The sequence below is a fragment of the Equus caballus genome, chromosome 21 (assembly GCF_041296265.1).
Source record: "Equus caballus isolate H_3958 breed thoroughbred chromosome 21, TB-T2T, whole genome shotgun sequence".
NCBI lineage: Eukaryota > Metazoa > Chordata > Mammalia > Perissodactyla > Equidae > Equus > Equus caballus.
In genome coordinates, this window is record NC_091704.1 from 27343667 (window position 1) to 27362923 (window position 19257).

General features: G+C 40.9%; 1 protein-coding gene across 5 annotated transcripts in view; it reads left to right on the forward strand.

The window, feature by feature from the left end:
* Window positions 1-1173: 1173 nt before the first annotated feature.
* Window positions 1174-19257, forward strand: part of PDE4D (phosphodiesterase 4D) — a 1371041-nt gene continuing 1352957 nt past the window's right edge. For 2 of the 5 annotated variants that reach the window (XM_023625252.2, XM_070245836.1), the window contains exon 1: window positions 1208-1395. The gene's annotated coding sequence lies outside the window, so the exon portion shown is untranslated. Of the gene's footprint in view, window positions 1396-10376; window positions 10460-19257 lie in introns of those variants that run through there. The other 3 variants (XM_070245831.1, XM_070245829.1, XM_023625254.2) reach the window with 3 other exon arrangements.

The following is a 19257-nucleotide window of genomic DNA, read 5'->3' on the forward strand; positions in this document are numbered from 1 at the left end:
ATCTAGGTCAATGTGCGCACAGTTGTACTGGGAAGGGAGGAAGAGTTCAAACATGAGGACTCTCCTGGGAAGATGCCCTGCCTCCAGGTCCTTGAATTGAAAATCTCAGCTGAGGAGGACTCGGAGTGTCTTCAAGTAGCCAGAGCAAGAGAACATCTCTAATGGAAGCAGGGCTAACATTCGACCTTTGACCTCTAAAAAGTCCAAGCTCCTGCATGCTCTGTTTGTCACTTTCTGTCTTTCTTTTCAAAAAAAGAAAACAGATTGTTTTTTAGCCACTGAACCTTTAAGTTTGTTATAACCAACTGAGAAAAAAATTCTCATTTTTACTTCATTCCTAAAATGGGTTAAGCACTGATTATAAATAGAAAATATTCTCAAATGAAAACAAATTACAACTGGATTTTGCCTTTATATTTTGTTGATATTTCATTTTAGGTTCTAGTAGCTAAAGGTGCTGAGATAAGGAATCTGACATGGTTAATTTATTGTGCTCTGTGTACAGCGGCAAGAACGCTTTTGCTAAAAAAATCATTTTGCTCAAGTCTCTTTCTTGCTCAGATCTAAGTAGCTGCCCACATCATTTGATTTCCCTCAGCAAGTTATTCTAAGCCCTCGCTGTCATTTCTGTTTCCTGCTTCGAATCTTCCTCTCCATCAGCAGGCTTCCTGTTTCTTTCCTTCGCCAACTAGCTGGGTGGCTAAGAGCCAGTCACTTGAGTCTCATGGTCCCTTTGTCTGTAAAATGGAGTCACTGGGGTCCTGGCCTCATATAGGGTGTATCAGAGTCGGGGGGAAGGTGTCCTGGGACATTTGAAAATAAAGCAGCAGCTACACTTGACATTGAGAGTAACCTGCTTTGGGCTCTGGTTTTCCCATTACTTAGGAATGAAAGCGAGTGGAGAGCAAGCAGCTTCAGTGCTCACATTGTTGCCACGTGATTCAAGGAAGAAATATGTATCTTTCGAGATCAAAAATAAAATTCTGTTTCAAAGTTACTGTTGCATCCATCTTTTTTTCTTCTTGATATTGAATTTATTTCAAAATTTCAAATAACACTAGAGGAAGGCATAAGATTTTTGTGGCTATCCAAAAAGCTGTGTTTTGTTTTTTTTTTTTGAGTGACTTAAGGATTTCTAAGGCACTTTCTGGCTCTGAAAATCATATGACCTGTGAACATGTGCCCGTCCTCAGCTCAGGAAGCGTTTAGAGCAAACTTACTTATCTGCTTTATCCAGGCTATGCTTGCTCCCCTCTCCAGCCATCTCCTCTATCTGTAATATTCTTCTTTGACATTTCTGACAAACCCTGAGCCTCCTGGCTTCCCTGCCTGAGAGGAATTATTCCATCTGGACTGGACCGCTTCGTGCAGCCCGGGAGCCTCCTAATCTTTAAGGTATGGGGCAAAAGATAGATGAGAGAAGCCATGGTGTAGGAGTAGTAGTAAAAACAAAAATAATTTCATGATAATAATAGTAGTTAGCATTCGTTGAACTCCTTTTATATGTTAAGCATTCTGTGTTCATTATTTTACTAACTCTTCACAACCACCTATGAGGTGGGTGTTATTATTAACCCAGTTTTCAGAAGGGGAAACTGAGACTAAGAATTATAAAACTTGCTTGTGATGGTGACTAGTGGAGCCAGGGTTCAAACTGAGACCGTTCGACTTCCATGACCCATGTTTTCACCACTGTTCATAAAGATTTACCTGTGTGTATTCATATTGCTTTTGTCTGCGTCTGTCCCATCTTTCTGATGAGACTCCTGGAAGGCAAGTCGTGTCTCCTTTCGTTGTTTTATGCCGTGTCAGAGTGCAATAAGTGAGCAAATAACTTCTTACTGGCATTACCTCTTAGGGGAAAAGAATTCTCAAGCAAGCTGTAACTGAGACTATTTCCTGAATCAGAGTGAATTTTCCCCAATAGCAGGTACATCCCACACGCCATTGGGGTAACATCAAAGGTTTTGAAGGTTTAGTCATTTCTTGGCCGTGCTTCTGAGTGCTTGAATTGGCTAATAGGGATTCTGAACAGGAGAGAGACAGACAGCTCACTTAGAAGTTATGTTAATGGCTAATAAAGATTTTAGAATCATTTCCAACATGATACGATCAGTATCAAAGGACTGAGTTATTTTGGCACATTAATTTTAACTTGTTTTAATGACCTTTGGCCTCCTGCTTAATGCCAATAGAGGCAACAGATTAACTCCCTGTAAATAGTGGCTTGTCATGTCTTTTTGCTTAAGTCTGGGTTTTATGAAGAACCAAGATAGATATTTATTGATCAAGCAAATTACTGTGCTGTGTCCTCTAAAGCCCTTGGGATCAGTGTCTTAGTCCAGTAACACTGCTCCAAAGCTTTTTATGCAACCAAGTGATCAATAAATGTATCCTGACGATGAGACTGGTGATGATTCTGGAGTAAATGCTAATTTTAGATGTCTTAAAAATGACAGTCCTGAGGGCAGCTCAGTTATTAAGTAATTTTTGGGTTGTATTATATCAAAGGGAAATAAATGAGAAGAAGGATTGTAATCGTGTCAATTTCTCTGAAATACTAAAGATAAAACAGTGCCACCAGTTGCCCGCTCCTTTGTTAAATCGAAATGCAGCATTGCTCTTTGTGTCTTACTATCTCTCTGGGTCCAGGAGAAGCTGTGACATCCTATTTATCCTTCATCTCTCTGATCTCATTCAGAAAAATGTGACAATTCTGATTTTAGTTCTCTCTTTCAATCTTCTACCACTTTTGGAAGGGGTATCTTAAAATAAAGTGCCCAAAGGGAGGAAAGGACAAGATAAGTATAGGAATGACCCACGATGACTTCCTGTCCCTTGCTGTGGACACTAGCTCACCACTCCTTCCTTCTCTATTGTCCTGATTTTCTGTTACACGAGTGTGCTGGATAGCAAGTGAGTACATGAGCTCTGGATCACACTATCCAGGTTTGAATTTGTTCCGTGACATTGGGCAAGCTCATCTCTAAAATGGGGACAATAGCACCTACTTTAGACATGAGAACTCCTGTGAAGCACTTTGGACGGTAGCTAACTCCTAGTGAGCAGCCCCTGGATGTTAGTTACGATCAGTTTCTTTCCTTTTGAGGTTCTGGTTTCTTGGCCTACTCTCTTTGCCCCTTCCAATCTGTTCTACATAAGTTGATCAGATTCATCTTCAAACAATGCTGTTTTGATCTTATTATTAGCTGGTGAAGAAAAAAGAAAACCTTCAGTGGTTTCCCGTGGCTATCAAATTCAAATTTCTCATTATGGTATCTACTCTTCTATAATCTCACATGAACCTGTGGTTTTGACTGACGCTCCATTCTTCTACTGCTTAGGATGCTTTGAGTTGCAGCCACTGGGTTGACAAGCACCCTGGTGATTCTGAAAGGTAGTCTAGAGGACATTGTGGGAGGTGTTGCTTTGGTGTTATCCAGCACTCTGCATCTACTGTCTGCAGCGCATGTTTTATGTATAAATCCTATTTCTCTAAATGTTAATTGCCTCAAGGGCGAGAACTTGGTCTTTGTGTCTTTGCAGAAAAGATATAAAATAGCAGGCCTGAGACTGCTCCCCTTCGGCAGGCCTGCCTGCAGGTTGGCCTTTGGCTGGCACGAGGAATTTGGTTCTCAGAGTGCTGTCAGTTAACAGTTAACTGATAAGTGTGCTTCATTGCTTCATTGTGCCTCGAGTTTTGTGCAGACAGTACAGTTTATCCTTCCCTTCTGGGAGTCTCGAAGAATTTTTTTTGTTTGGCCCTGAGCTAACATCTGTTGCCAATTGTCCTCTTTTTTATTTTTCTCCCCAAAGCCCCAGTACATAGTTGTATATCCTAGTTGTAAGTCCCTCTAGTTCTTCTATGTTGGATGCCGCCACAGCATGGCCTGATGAACGGTGTGCAGGTCTGCGCCCAGGATCTGAACCGGTAAACCTCGGGCTACTGAAGCAGAACATGCAAACTTAACCACTATGCCACCGGGCTGACCCCTGGAATTTTTTTGTGTGGTAGGCAGAGAGTGCCTACATGACCAGCCCCGAATCAAAACCTCATGCATGAGTCTCTAAGAGCTTCCCTAGGCTGAATCATTGCACAAGTGTTGCTGTGTTTTGGTTTCTGGGGGACATGTTCCCTGTGTGACCTCTCAGCAGAGGGAGAGAGGATAAGGATGTCTGTATATGGGATCTTCCAGACTCTCCCTGTGTCTTTTCTCCTTACAATCTGGCTGTGTATCCTTACTACATTGATGTTGAGAAATCTTAGCTGTAAGGACAACAATAAGCTGCATTCTGTGAGTTCTAGTTAATGTCCAAATGTCAGAGGGGTCTTGGGTACCTCTGACACAATATCCTTTCCATAACACTTCTTTTTGTTTTTTTCTTTTGAGGAACATTAGCCCTGAGCTAACTACTGCCAGTCCTCCTCTTTTTTGCTGAGGAAGACTGGCCCTGAGCTAACATCCATGCCCATCTTCCTCTACTTTATATGTGGGACACCTACCACAGCATGGCTTACCAATCAGTGCCATGTCCGCACCCGGGATCTGAACTGGTGAACCCCGGGGCCACCGAGAAGCAGAACGTGTGAACTTAACCACTGCGCCACCGGGCCGGTCCCTCCATAACAATTCTTATAGTAGGTGCTCAATAAATATTTTGTGATTGAGTGTCACAAGTCTTTTAAACATTGGAGATGCTTAAAAAATTTAAACTCTTTGCACTATTTCCTATTTATTTTGGCACCTTTAAATTGTATCTATATATGACCGGCCAACATTTGAAATGTTCTTTATTTAAAAAGTGTTTAAAAAGTGTTCTTCTTTCACCGCCTGTGAAGAATGATTCTGGTTTTGCTCATTCATTTGTTTTCCTTCTTTACATTTCAAGCAAGGTTTGATGTTGCCAGACCAGTTCTTTTGGGCTTTTGTGATACAGAGTCAAGGGAAAAGGTAGAGAGATAGAAGGAGTGAGGTCTGAGCACTAGATCTGGGAGAGTCATTTTGGCAGGAGGATCTAAAGAAGAGAGGTACATGAGAGAGCTTGTGTGATGTGAAGTAACCATATGAAAAGAAGGGGCCGTCAGGAATTTTGGCTGTGGACCAGAGTGCCCTTTCCCAGAGAAATGGAAAAAGAGAATTTGTTGTTTTGAAATTACTTCTTGAGGGCCGACCAGGTGGTGCAGCAGTTCAGTGTGCACGTTCCACTTCGGTGGCCCGGGGTTCGCCGGTTCGGATCCTGGGTGCAGACATGGTACCACTTGGTAAGCCATGCTGTGGTAGGCATCCCACATAAAATAGAGGAAGATGGGCACAGATGTTAGCTCAGGACCGGTCTTCCTCAGCAAAAAGAGGAGGATTGGTGGCAGATGTTAATCCAGGGTTAATCTTCCTCAAAAAAAAAAAAACAAAAAAAAAACAAAAACAAAAACAAAGAAGAAATTACTTCTTTGTTGTTGAGTTTTTCTTTGATAATGACCCATACCTAAGAGCAAATCATGGTTCATAGTTTAAGTCTTAAGTTTTTCATTGATTTTTCTTGAGAATAGGAATGACACCATTTGTAGTTCTACATTTAGCATCTGTAAATCTTCGGTAAGTTCTTGATGATACTCACTGATTGCCTCATTCCCCAGCATCTATTGAATACCTTTGATGGGCCAGGCACTAGGTGCGCGGATACAGAGATGAGCAAAAAGAAGTCCTTGCCCACATCATGGTGGGGAGGCTGACTTGCATCATGCATTTCCAATCCCGAGTGGTACATACTAGTGCGGAATATGGGAGCCCAGGGGAGAGCATCTCTCATGCCCGCTGGAGCATTGTTCCCAGCTAGGCTCCATGGTGCTCAAGGAAAAGGAAACCTGGTTGTTACCTAATTTAAGTACCAACTAGAAGAGTGTGGAGAAAAGGTACATGGCACGTGTGATGGGGAAGTAAGTCTCTAAGAGAAGGGCATCCAGTTGTCTTTCTGGAGCTCCTGCAGGATGCTTTTGCTGCAGATTTTTCCAAGGTCTGAGATTTAGAACTCAGCCTTTCCGGTCCAGAACCTTGACTTGGTGAGCCTACTGAGAGGGCATCTGCTTCTTAGTGGGGACTCATATTAGTGACCTAATGAGGCTGATGTGTCAGTGAGAGAATGACATAATAATTTCCAGTGAAAAAGACAACTGTCCCAGAAACCAAAATACTCATCAGCTTTACCATTATATTCTATTCCAACAGATAAACTTTATAGCAAATCAAGCGTTACCCGGGCTTGATGAGCACAGAATCAGAGCTAGAGGAGTCCATTAAATGACCTGTATGTTCTATGCTGGGGTAAAGTGGGCATTCACCTCTATTTTGGGGATAGCCTTGGCCAAGAGATGTTAAACTCAAAATCTGCTGGTGAAGACTCCTCTTCACCTGGAGAGAGCTTGGGTGAGCACTATCCACATTTCCCTTAGGGTCTCACTTTCCTTTGATTATATGAGCGATAACCACATTTGTTGCTGAGTCGTTTTTTAAAAAGATGTGTTTTCAATTGTATTATAGATCTTCCTTGACTTACGGTGGGGTTAGGTCCTGATAAACCCATTATAAGTTGAAAATATCATAAGTTGAAAATCCGTTTAATACATCTAACCTGCTCAATCTAACGTGCTTAGAACACTTACATTAGCCTACAGTTGGGCAAAATCATCTAACACAAAGCCTATTTTATAATAAAGTGTTGAATATGTCATGTAAGTTATTGAAAACTGTATGGAAAGGGAAAAACAGAATGGTTGTAGGAGTACAGAATGGTTGTTAGCGTATCAGTTGTTCATCCTCGTGATCCATGGCTGACCGGGAGCTGTGGTTCGCTGCCACTGCTCAGCATCACAAGAGACCATCCTACCGCATATTGCTAGCCCAAGAAAAGACCAAAATTCAAAATTCGAAGTACGGTTTCTACTGAATACGTATTGCTTTTGCACCATCGTGAAGTCGACAAATTGTAAGTTGAACCATTCTAAGTTAGGGACCATCTATATAAGGCAAATTCTACTTATCTTGGGGCCATTACTGCTCTTTAAGGGGACAAAATATATGTCAATTGTGATTATTAATTTTTAAATAGTTTAAATCATGGACCTCGGAGGGTGATCTAATTTCCATTTTGGGGATTTGGCAGAGGCGGGCATCTCACGGTAGGCCTCAGGCACATGCTGATGGAGGAGCCCAAATACATGTACCCAGCATTTCACAACCTTGAATTTCACTGGTTTATTCACCTAATGATGCTGGTGAAGCACGTATAATGCATTCTTTTCATTGTCTAAATATCAATTTCAGCTGCTGTTTTTACCTTTCTTTAGTTGCTGCTTACTCGATTTCTCTAGAGTTAGCATTAAAAATTTTTGCAAATATATTGGCATTAAGACAGAAGTGACATCCATTAGCAAAGCAGGCCATACAGTGGTTAGAATCATAAATTCATAACCTGCCTTTGAGTTTTCATTGTATGTTTATCAGCACTTGATTTGTGCAAGATCACACATCTAGTTGGTGGTAGAAATGCCATAATTTTGCAATTTTGCAAATTTTGTGATATTATTTTGCATGAATCTTATCCTTTTATTTGTATTGTTTATTTGTATTATCTGATAGAGAATGTTCATTTATTGAGTGCAGGCCTTTGTGTCTTTATACTTGTACCCTTGGTGCGTAACATATTGCCTAGGGATGAAAAAAGATTTGTTGGCTAAATGATTAGATGATAATAAAAAAGAAAAACTTGGGTTTCTTCTTGGGTCCCCGTGAGATGTTTCTCCTACTGTATCACATACAAAAAATAAAGAGCATATTCATTATTTATTCAGCACATTTTATGCTCAAGGCAATCTGTTAGGTGCTGTATTGAACAAAGATGATAAAGACACAGGACTGTCCTAAAGATACAGAAACCATAAGATAAAACATACAAATGACTGTAGTGCAAGAAAGAATGAAAGTGCCCTAAAGGAGATACCAATGCATGACTAGAGCAAATCAGAGAAGGGAGCTATCACACATTGTGGGAGAATGAGAGAAGGCTTCAGGGAGGAGGTGACTTGACCTGAACCTTGGAGGAACATCTGAATTTCAGAGATAAAAATGAGCTGATAGGGTGGGAGGGCAGGGTGTGCAAAGGGACAATAGGAAACAGGAAGGTGAATCATTTTTGGAAACTGAAAGAAGTCTCTCTTAGGTGTGGTGTGTGAGCTGAAGTGCATGTGTGTGGAGGGAATGGAGCAAAGCAAGGAGAGAAAGTCAGGTAAATTCCCAGGCAGCTTTGCCTGTTCAGAGCTTTGCACTTGGTTCACCAACCTCTGGTTTTTGAGTATGAGAGTGACAGCATAGGTCATTTGGCAGCAGGAGGTGGGCTGGTTTTAAGGGGCAGGAGAATGAGACAGTGAGATAAGTTGCGAGGTGATAGCAAGAGTTCAGGAACAAGGCAGGGAGCAAGTGAACCATGGGGTGGCAGCAGAGACGAAAAGGAAAGGGCAGTGTGACAGCCTTAGTAAATGACACAACATGGGAAATGCAGGTCAGAAGAGCCAAAGATGGAGATGCCATTAACAGCATGCATTTCATACTTAGCACAACATATTAAAATTTTCTACGTAAACATTGATCTCCTCATTAGACAGTGAGCTCCTAGAGGACAGGGCCAGTGGAATCTTCATCTCCTGAGACGATGATGGCAGATGCTCGGTAAAGGTTTGCTGGGTAAGTTGAATGGAAGTCAGGAGATTTAGCTTGGTAATGGCAGCTGCGATGTTGGTGGAAATAACATGATTTTTCTTGGAACATGCTGGAATTTGAGAATGTATTCTATTTTTCTGATGTAGTTTCTAGGAAAAGATTACAGAAAGAACTGGAGAAGAACCACAAGCTGATGTACAAATGAAGGCAAGGTAAAGAGTAGAGAGATTACTATACTTGGGTGTAGAGAAAATACGGTAACTGCTCCTTTCAAGATGTCAGGTGAGATTGGAGAGAAAATGCAGCATGGCATCCATCAGGGAAGGCTGGAATGTGGAGCGAAGTCTGGGTGGATGGGGAGGTCTGGGGTGGACATGTGGGCTGTGTTAGCCAGTAAAAGCCGGAGGGAGGGGGAAGTAGCCTGCACAGGAGGCAGGAAAGCCAGGCTGTGCCGGCTCTGAAGTCAGACCGCTCGAGTTCAAACGCTGGCTCTTCTACTGATTTGTTATGTGGTTTCAGTGACTTCACTTTCTCTTGCCTCAATTTCCTCTTCTGCAAAACGAGGATAATAATAACACCTGGGTAAACACATGTACAACCCTCAGAACAGAGCCTGGAATGGAGTAAGCACTCCGTAAGCATTAATTACTCTTCTTATTGAAACCCACTAGAACTGCTTTGTACGTGTTATCCCATTTAATCCTTAATCACTATGTAGGTAGGTGTTATTATCTTCATTCCGCAAATGAGGAAACTGAAGTGCAGAGAGGTTTCATAATTTGCTCAGATTCACATAGCCACTTAGTGATAAAGCTTACCTAAGATGGATTCTTACCCAATCCATCTGGCACCCAGGCTCAGGCACTTTTTCCTACAACCTGCTGCCTAAGCTGTGGCGAGATCACTAGTGAGCTATTTTGATTTGGTCAGTAGGTACTAGGGAGCTGCAGCAGACCTTGGAGCAGGGGCATAATGTGAACCATCAGTATGCTGGGAATATTCATCTGGCAGTCTTGTGAAAGAGAGCAGGCAGGAATACTAGGGTGCTAAGGATCCAGACCAGAGGGGCTGAGGAAGTGGCAAGGTGTGGCAAGCTGGAGTCGAGCTGTGATAGGAGAACTGGCTGAATTTGTGCCTGATGCACACGAGACGGAAATGGTAGCATAGAGTAGAAACTGACTAAAGGGGCACGTACGGGGGTGGAGCTATGTGTTTCAACTTGCAAGTTTCAAACACAGGACTCTAGGAAAATGTTGCTATCATAAGTGGTAATGAGGAAGTTGGGAGGGGAGCTGCTTTAGTAAATGCTCCCTTCAAGAAAAGTGTCTTTAGAGGAACCAGCTCAGAGAATAGTGTCTGAGCATCAAAGTGGGGCACTTGATTATTCCTAGTGGCAGTTTGGTTCTGATGCGAACACCTGGGTAGCCTCAGCTTCACTGTCAATTCAGCTCTGCTTTCCTCTTTATTACGGAAGGAAGCCGATGGATGGCTCTTCTCTTCCCTGGAGTAGGATGTTTTCTGTACACAGTCAGCATGTGGCCTCCTTTCAAGAAGGAGGTTTACACCTCGCCGTAATTCTCATCCATACTGAGGGCAGTGATTTGCATTTGGGGAGTTAGGGAAATCAGTTCTGTTGACTTCCTGGTTTCTATTTCGGGCCTCTGAGCAGAACTTCCCATCTGAGTGGGACCAAGCAGCAAGCACAAAGCTGGAATTTTCTCCTGAAGTTGATCTGTCATGGGGATAAAGTAAGTACACGGTCTGGGGTGTCTGTCTCACCCTGCTCTTGAGGTGTGTCCTTCAGCTGCTCCTGTCTTTATACTAAGGGAGTGAAACGAGGAAGCTTTTGGTCTTTTCCTGCAGGTCAGTCCCAGAGGTTCAGTGCAGTGTTCCAGGCACTCGGGGGTTCAAAACATGGTGCTCAGAATGAGCTCTTGACCAGATTTGGAGATTGCAGTGGCTTCTGCCATTGACAGTTCCTAAGAATACTGTATTTTGGATTATCTACTTTAGGTTTCCTGTCTGAACATTTTACTTTACCTGCTAGTGTGAAAGGGTGAGGGAGGAAGGTCTCTTCAGTTTCGCCTCCCTTCCTCTCTCCTCTTTCCCTCTTTCTTTCTTTGTAATGAAACATTATGTTCACTTTCATTATCTTATTGCTTCCTTCATTGCATCCTGTGAGGTGGATATTGTCATCCCCACTTTACAGAAGGGGAGAGGTTTCAGTGAATTGTAGTGACTTGGCCAGAATCACTCAGTTAATCACAATGCTGAGACTGAATCCTCAGCCTTCTGTCTTCAGGTCTCTTGTGCTTTCTTTTTCCCAATCCCACATCGCTCTTCTGGTGGAGATTGTAGGGTGCAGGATGCTGACAGAGAGGAAGGGAAGTGGTGGCTGGGCTGAGAAGCCTGAACAGACCTCATCTACTATAGAATTGTGTACCCTGATTAGCGAAATAAAGAATGCTAAGTAAATATATCGCTGTGCAATTCTTCAAGCGTATAGGTCTCCTTTTGTGTCACAGACTTTAGGACGATGTGACCAAGAGAGTCATTCACTGCATGCAAGGAGAATAACTAAAAAGTCAGGTGCGGGTCTGGCAGTAGTTCACACCTTGTACTTAGGTGACATGAGTTTTTCTGTTGGTTGTTGAACTGAGGATGGTAACACTTGCATTTCCCCGGCTCCCCAGATCCTGGCAAGACAAATGGACGGTGGGAAATCAGTTGTGAGATGGGGTCGATGATGAGTATCTGGACTTTAACATCAAATAAATCCCAGGGGTAGGAGAAAGGGCTTGGAGTTAATGGCTGCTTAGAAGAAGCTGGGGAGGGACCTCTGCTTCTCAGGAATGAGTGAGAATTAGGACAGGGGCAGCGAATGAGGCCCGTGGAAGGCTTGGCTGCCCGTTTCACCTGGCACATCTGTGGAATGACCCCATTTGGCCAGGGCTCTAAGAGGGTTCCTTTCGTTTCAGAGGAATCCTCAGGAATATACATGTAACCAAATTGTCCTGACAGTTAACTTCAAGGGACCTTATGTGCCAGGGCCTCGGGCTGGCAGACGTTTTCCTGATGCTCTCTGTGAGCAAAATCTAAGCCAGGCGGTGCCCTTTCTTCCTGAGTCAAGCCCCTCCCTCTTTATACCCAAAGCAGAAGTGGCAAGGAGGGTGATAATCTGGGTGCTGGCCCCGGGCTGCTGCCCACGTTGCTATGAGATCCTGCTGTTGTCTTTCTGGACTCACTCACACATGACAGGGAGTGAATGAGGAAAACCAATATTGTGGCAAGGATGGGCTGGCAAACATGGTCACGGCTGGTAGAAGTCTCTCACTGGAGCAAGATGCTGAGAGAGGAGGATTTTGAGATTTGGAAGGAATCTCGGAAGTCTCCGTCCTAGAGCAAGGGATTAAACAAAGAAAAAACACACTCTGGCTCGATTATGGTCCGGGTGTGGGGTTTATATTCCATGTAACTGGCTGAGGGAAATGGGGTGGGAAGAGAGGGGACCTGGAGACAGAGAACAAAGGAAGTGCTAAAGAAAGTAGTCTGGCAATTGACCAGAGGCCGCCAGGCTGCAAGGCACAGTCCTCCAGAGAGGGCTCCTGTCTCTGCACATCACACCAAAACAGACACGCCATGTGTTCTAAAAAGCCTGTGAGAGAATTTTTGTAAACTGAATTCTGTTTTGGGGACATGAGGGAATATCACCACTTAAAAGAACTTCATGGGAATCACTTTAGAAAAGCAAAGAATCATTTTAGGGAGTAGACGCTCGACAATCGGTTCAGAATCTCTGCATTTTAACGCATTTGCTCAAAGCAGGATTCAGCGTTTCGCCCTTGCACCGGGCAGAGCAAGTTTTCTCTGACATATATGGCCTGCACAGTTCTTCACGGAGAGTAGTGATTAATTATTTTCCAGCTATTTTTACTTTTTATGTACTAAAAGTTGGGGGAAATAATTTCATAAAACAGAATTTAAACAACATGAAAAAGTTATTTTCTTTAAGGAGCTGTGCTTTTTCAGGGAAAGTCCGTCTCAGACAGTTACCAAGGGACAATCCTACCAACAGAGACACTCAGCCTCTAAGTCTGGCTTTTGGAAAGTGAATGTTTATTTTTTTTTCTAAGCAGGACGCTGTGAGCTCAGTCATGTACACTATGAAAATAATCGGTGTGTGTTAGTCCGCCTTGTGCCAGATTTCATACTTGTTGAAAGGTGATTGGATTCAAACCAGCGTATTTAAAGGTCAACTGGTTGTTCTTAAACAGTGCAAAATTTTAACTCTTACATTATCGTGGATTTTGACCAAATGGCCATTTTAGGAAGGAGGAGAGACTGTGTAGTGCGTTTTAACTTTCTGACCTTTTTGTTCTTAAATTTTTTAAAAGTTCTCAGGGCTTTCTTGTGGATGAAAAGGGTCTGAGAAATGAGTTCTCAGCTGGCATTTGGAAATGGGTAAAAGTAGAGACTTCGTTCTTTTTGAACTACTAAATTTAGGTCTGGGCTCTAATGGGACAGTATACATCCCATAGGCACAATTTAAATGTCCGGCTGGAAGTTCCCTCTCTTTTTTCAATAAGTACCTCAGATTTGCCAGGAAGAGCTAGTCATACCCCTCTGTCTTCTTCCTGTCTTCCCAACTTTGAGCCATTTTGTTAGTTCCTTGAAAAGGTTGGTGGAGAAACCATTATCTATTCATCAGTGTTTAGCCCAGCTATTTGATGTGAGCTCCAATTCTGGAGTGCGTATTTCACTGGCTTTGGGATTTTGATGACATTTTTTCCCCCCAGTGATTTTGGATGCATGGGTAAACGGCTAATTTTGTTGATCTTCAAAGTACCTTCTGTCTACCAGCCTTTTTGCTGAGTTTCCCAAAATAAGGCAGGGGACTGACATGTCTCAGTAAATAGGGTGAGTTTTAGTCAGCAGATGCTAACGCTGCTTGACTTGTGGACTAGTGTCCTGGTGAGTCCCTAGAAACTTTTCAACATTTCCTTACGAGGACTCTAGTTTGGAAGCTACAAGAGCAGTGACTTTCTTAAGGAAAAAACTCTCTGAGATTGACCTTGGACATTTCCACAAACGCCACACAAAAGTTGACAGAGAAAGGCAATCGGAGTCCAAGCATCTATCTGCCTTGAGTTTGTGTGAACTCTTGTAGTTCTAACTAAAGCAAATTAAAGTTACCCTCGTAGAATTCCACTTTGCAAGAAGATAATCCAATATTCTCTTCTTTCTTAGTTGCTTCATAGTTTGCTCTTAGTTCTTTTCTTTCTATAGACTCCACAACTGTTTAGCTGTGAGACTATGTGCCAGTTACTTAAAAACTCTGTGCCTCATTTTCCTCATCTGCAAAATGGGGATAACATTACGTACCTCAGTGTTACTGTGAAAATTAAATGAGTTAATTCATGTAAAATGCTTGGAACAGTGCCTGGCATAAAATAGATGCTCAATAAATGTGAAATTTTCATTATTTTTGCTATAATTCTCATCTCTTTTACTAAGTGCTATGCCATATGGAGATGTTTGACCAACAGGATTTCTTTTAGTTGAGGCAGTAGAAGTCCAGGAGTGTGGGTTAAAGCTGCTCTCCTTCTCATATTTTTTGCCTAAATGCCAGCTCAGGTTGGCTGGGAGACATCATAAAGGGGACGGTGGTCCTGAACCAGAGACCTGGGAGAGGACATTGCCAGGGTGGTTCTCGAGGGAAATGATGGAGAGCCAGATGTGGTGGCAGGGTGACTGTTGAGTCACTGAGGGAGAAGTTGGAAGACCAAAGCAGGTAAAAAGGAAAAAAGACTATGGCTCAGGGATGGGTTTCAGAAGGGGACCAGTAGATGGGAGCCAAGAGGAGACACGAAGAAATGTCCCCTCAGACAGCTGTCCTTTATCTTCACTCACTGCCTCTGCAGCCCCTTCTGCCCCTTTTAATCCTCTCCTTGAGCCTCTAATATCCTCCTTGAGCTAAAGCTCAGTTGTTACTAAACTGAGCTAAAGTTCAGTTGTCACTGAACTCTGGTTACTTTCATTGAGAATATTGTTGTCCTCATAGTTAATTTCTTCCCCAATTAACTCACTCATTGAGAACCTACAGTTCACCATCAACTAATTCAATTCTATTCCATCACAAATATTCACAAATCTAAGGTTTACATCTGAGCTAAAGCAAAAATGATATAGCTACAAAACTCATGCTATGGTATGTACCAGGTGTTATAACATTTACTGACACTTGGAATTCTGTTGGAAAATAGTTTCCAGAGCATGATTTTTCAAATATTTTTGACGGCAGTCAACAATAAGAAACAGACTTTTACATCACAATCTCCATATACATATACATATATTCATGTGTGGCTATGTGTGTATATAGCTTAAGCAAAACTATCATGACACAACGCTTCATCTTACTGCGCGCTACACACTTTGATAATTTCTATTGGATTGAAAATAAGGCTGTCTGTAACTCACTAAACACACAATCTGCAGTTTGAAAGGCCCTGATCTAGAGTGCTATCCAGTGGTTGCCTCAAGGTCTGCTAGACTGTTCACCTTCCATGCATGAAAGAGGGCTGTGGCCATCTCAGTGGCATTTGAGGGACTTACTTCTTCTTATCTTGATTTTTAAAAAAGGAAACTCACGTCAAGAACTGGTACATAAGCTGCAAAACGTAATTCCTCCTTCCCCTTCTGCTCTTTCCTAATAACTATTCTCTCTTAATTCCCCCAAAGAAAACACTCTCCTGATTTCTGATGCCATACATTAGAAATTTAGAAAACATTTTTGAAAGAAATTAAAGGAAATCTGAATAAATGGAGGGCTATACCATGCTCATGGATGGAAAGATTTTATATATATGTCTGTCAGTCATAATGTCAGTTCCACCATAAAGTCAATGTTATCACAATCAAAATGCCAGCAGTCTTTATTTTTTTAATGGAGACTCACATTCTTATTCTAAAATTTATGTGGAAATATAATTAGCTAAGAATGGCCAATAGAGCTCTAAAGAAAAAGAACGAGGAGTGAAAACGTACTCTGTCAGATATTGATACCTATTATACAATGTAATAATTAAGACAGTCAATATTGACACAAAGATAGAAAAATAGCCCACAATGCTGGTCTTATACATGTTTTGTTAGGTATATTTCTATATATTTGACATTTTTGATGCTATTGAAAATAATGTAGTTTTGTAAATTTTAATCCTGTTGCTAGTACCAGAAATACAATTGATTTTTCTACGCAGCCAACTTGCAAAACTCCCTGACTAGTTCAAATACTTTATAGATTGTTTTGAATAACAAAGTCATATTATCTAGAAATGTTGATATCTTTATTTATCATTTTCCAATCCTATATCTTTTGTTTGTTTGTTTGTTTTTCTTTGCCTTTGGCCTTTGTCTGGGCCTTCCAGGACAGTGTTGAATAGAAATGGTGATGGCAAATATTTTTTTCTCTTTCCTAATCTCAAAGGAAAAGTTTTCGACATTACAGTATTAAAAGTGAAGTTTGCTGTGGCGTTTTAAATTTTTTTGTAAATATTCGTTATTAGATTCCTAGATGTTAAATTTTTATCAAATGCTCTTTCTGAATCTATCAAGATGATAGAGATTTCTCTTTCATTCTATTAATCTGGTTAGCTACAAAGAATTGATAGTTTGAATGTTAAATTAACCTTGCATTCCTGGGATAAACTGAACTTACCCATGGTGTACTATATTACTGTCAATATTTGTTAATGTTTTATTTAAGATTTTTGCATTTATCACACGAGAGAGTCTGACCTGAAATTTCTTTTCTTTTAATAACTTTGTCAGGTTTTGGTATCAAGGTTACGCTAGCCTCATAATATGAGTTGAGGAGTAGATATTGGATATTTGTGATTTTTCTTATCTTATTTCTTCCTTGGTCAGTCTCACTAAGGGTTTATCAGTTTTGTTAGTCTTTTATTAGGCTTCATTGGTACGCTCTACTGTATTTTAAAAAATTTTCCATTAGTTTCTATTCATATTTTTTATCATTTCTTTCTGTCTCTTCTTTGGGTTTAACTTGCTGTTCTTATATAAGCTCTTGAGATAGATCCTAAGATAACTGATTTTCAGGCTTTTTTTCTTACCCCAAATATACAGCTAGACTACAAATATCCCTCTAGGGTCAGTTTAGCTATATCACACAGATTTTTCTTTGTAGGATTTTCATTTTTATTTAGTTCAAAATGTTTTTACATTTCTGTTGAGACTTCTTCTTTGATCTAAGTGTTCTTTATAAATGTATTACTGAATTTCCAAACATATGGGGATTTCCGAGTTATCTTTTCGTTCTTTATTTCTAGCTTAATTCCACTGTAGTCACTTAAAAAGAATATATATTCTGCTGTTTTTAGGGCTGTGTTCTATATATGTGAATTAAATGAAGTTTTTGAATCATATTGTTCATATTTTCTCTGTAATTACTGATCATTTTTCTGTTTATTACATCTGATAAGAATATGGTGACCTCAGCTTTGCTTTGTTTGTTTGTTTGTTTTCTGTCCTTTCACCTTCAATATTTCTATATCCTTTTATTTAAGGAATGGCTCTTTTAAAAAAATTTTTTTTAATTTTTTAAATTAAAAAAAAATTTTGCAGGGGGAAGTTTAGCCCTGAGCTAACTGCTGCCAATCCTCCTCTTTTTTCTGAGGAAGACTGGCCCTGAGCTAACATCCATGCCCATCTTCCTCTACTTTATATGTGGGACGCCTACCACAGCATGGCTTGCCAAGCAGTGCCACGCCCGTGCCCAGGATCCGAACCTACGAACCCCGGGCAGCCGAAGCGGAACATGCGCACTTAACCACTGTACCACTGGGCCAGCCCCCCAAGGAATGGCTCTTATAAGCACATATAGTTTTTGTTTAATACAGCCTACCAATTTTTGTTTTTTAATTGAAATATTTAATCTGTTTGTGCCTTATGTAATCATTGATATATCTGAGTTTAAATCTATCATCTTATTATTTGTTCCCCATTTGCTTCATCTTTTCTGTCCCCCTTTTCTTCTTTTTCACTTTCTTTTCATTTGAAGTTTAAAAAAATTATTATTATTATCTACTTTTCCCCATCTATTTGCTTGGCAGTTATAAATCTTTTCTATGCTTTTAGTGGTTAACAGAAATTATTACGTCCATTATTGACTTATTAAAGCCTAAGATAAACTATTACTTTTGCCATTTAACTTTCTATATGTATAATATGTATATATATATCTGAATATATATATTCTGTCTCCATCTATATCCGTATGTATATATCTATCTCCCATTGGTTTTGCTTCTCTGGAGAATCATGACTAAGACAACAAGCATTTACTGAGTCTCTATCAAGGCAGTGTTCTGCCTTCCTGTTTCAGCTTTCATTTGTAAGCAAATGCCCTTTCCTGGGTATATTTAGTGCTGCAGTTTTTGTATTTCTGTACTTCTTGCTGTTTTATAGGTTTTGCTCTGTAAAATGGCCCCCAAGTACAGTGCCGAAGTGCTGTCTAGTCTTCCTAAGCGCGAGAAGGCTTAGTGTGCCTTGCAAAAGAAGTATGTGTGTTAGATTAACTTTGTTCATGCCTGAGTTATAGTGCTATTGGCCATGTGTTCAATGTTAGTGAATCAAAAACATACATTAAATAAGGTATCTTTAGACAGAAACACACATAAATCAAGGTGGTGTATTGGATGGTTGATGAAAATGTTGTGACCAGAGGCTCACAGGAACCTAACCCTGTATTTCCCCCAGGAGCAGTGGTTCAGTACAGCTACGAGTTGCTTACTGACGGGATATGTTCTGAGAAATGCGTTATTAGGCAATTTCATTGTTGTGCGAACATCATAGAGTGTACTGAAGGGGAAGAAAACTTGCCACCCCAAAATATGTCTCTTTAACATAGGATTATTTTAGGCTGACTGTCTTTAAGAAAAAAAAGACTCAGAAAGTTTTTCTTGTTACCTCCCCCTTAACTGCCTAAAAGAATTCAGATAAAAAAACCTGTCTCAGGAAGTGAGCTACCACCTTAGCATAACATGAACTAGGTGGTAGACAGTGAGGAATGTAGAAAAGCCTATTTATTGGGCTACCTCTGTGTTCTTCTGTTTCTGTGTGGCCGAACACTTGTTTTCTAAATGTTTACTCCTTTTCACCCACCTGTGAATTTCCTTCCTTCCCTTTGAAGTCCCTGACTCTCTCTATCCCCCAAATCTTCTTTTGTCTTTAGCTGAGGATGATATTTAAGGTGAGGGTTTTGTCCGTTTTGGCAAGTTACTCAGTTTTCCCGAGTTTCTCCCATGTATATATGTTATCAAAATTTTGTTTGTTTTTGTCCTGTTAACCTGTCTCATGTCAATTTAATTCTTAGACCAGCCAGAAGAAGCTGGAAGGGTAGAGGAAAATTTCTCCCTCTCCCACAACGAAGCTATATGGTACTAATCTTATGGGACCTTGTTGTGTATTTCATCTGTCATTGACCAAAATGTCATTAGGTGGCGCATGACTGTATTCACTAATTCAG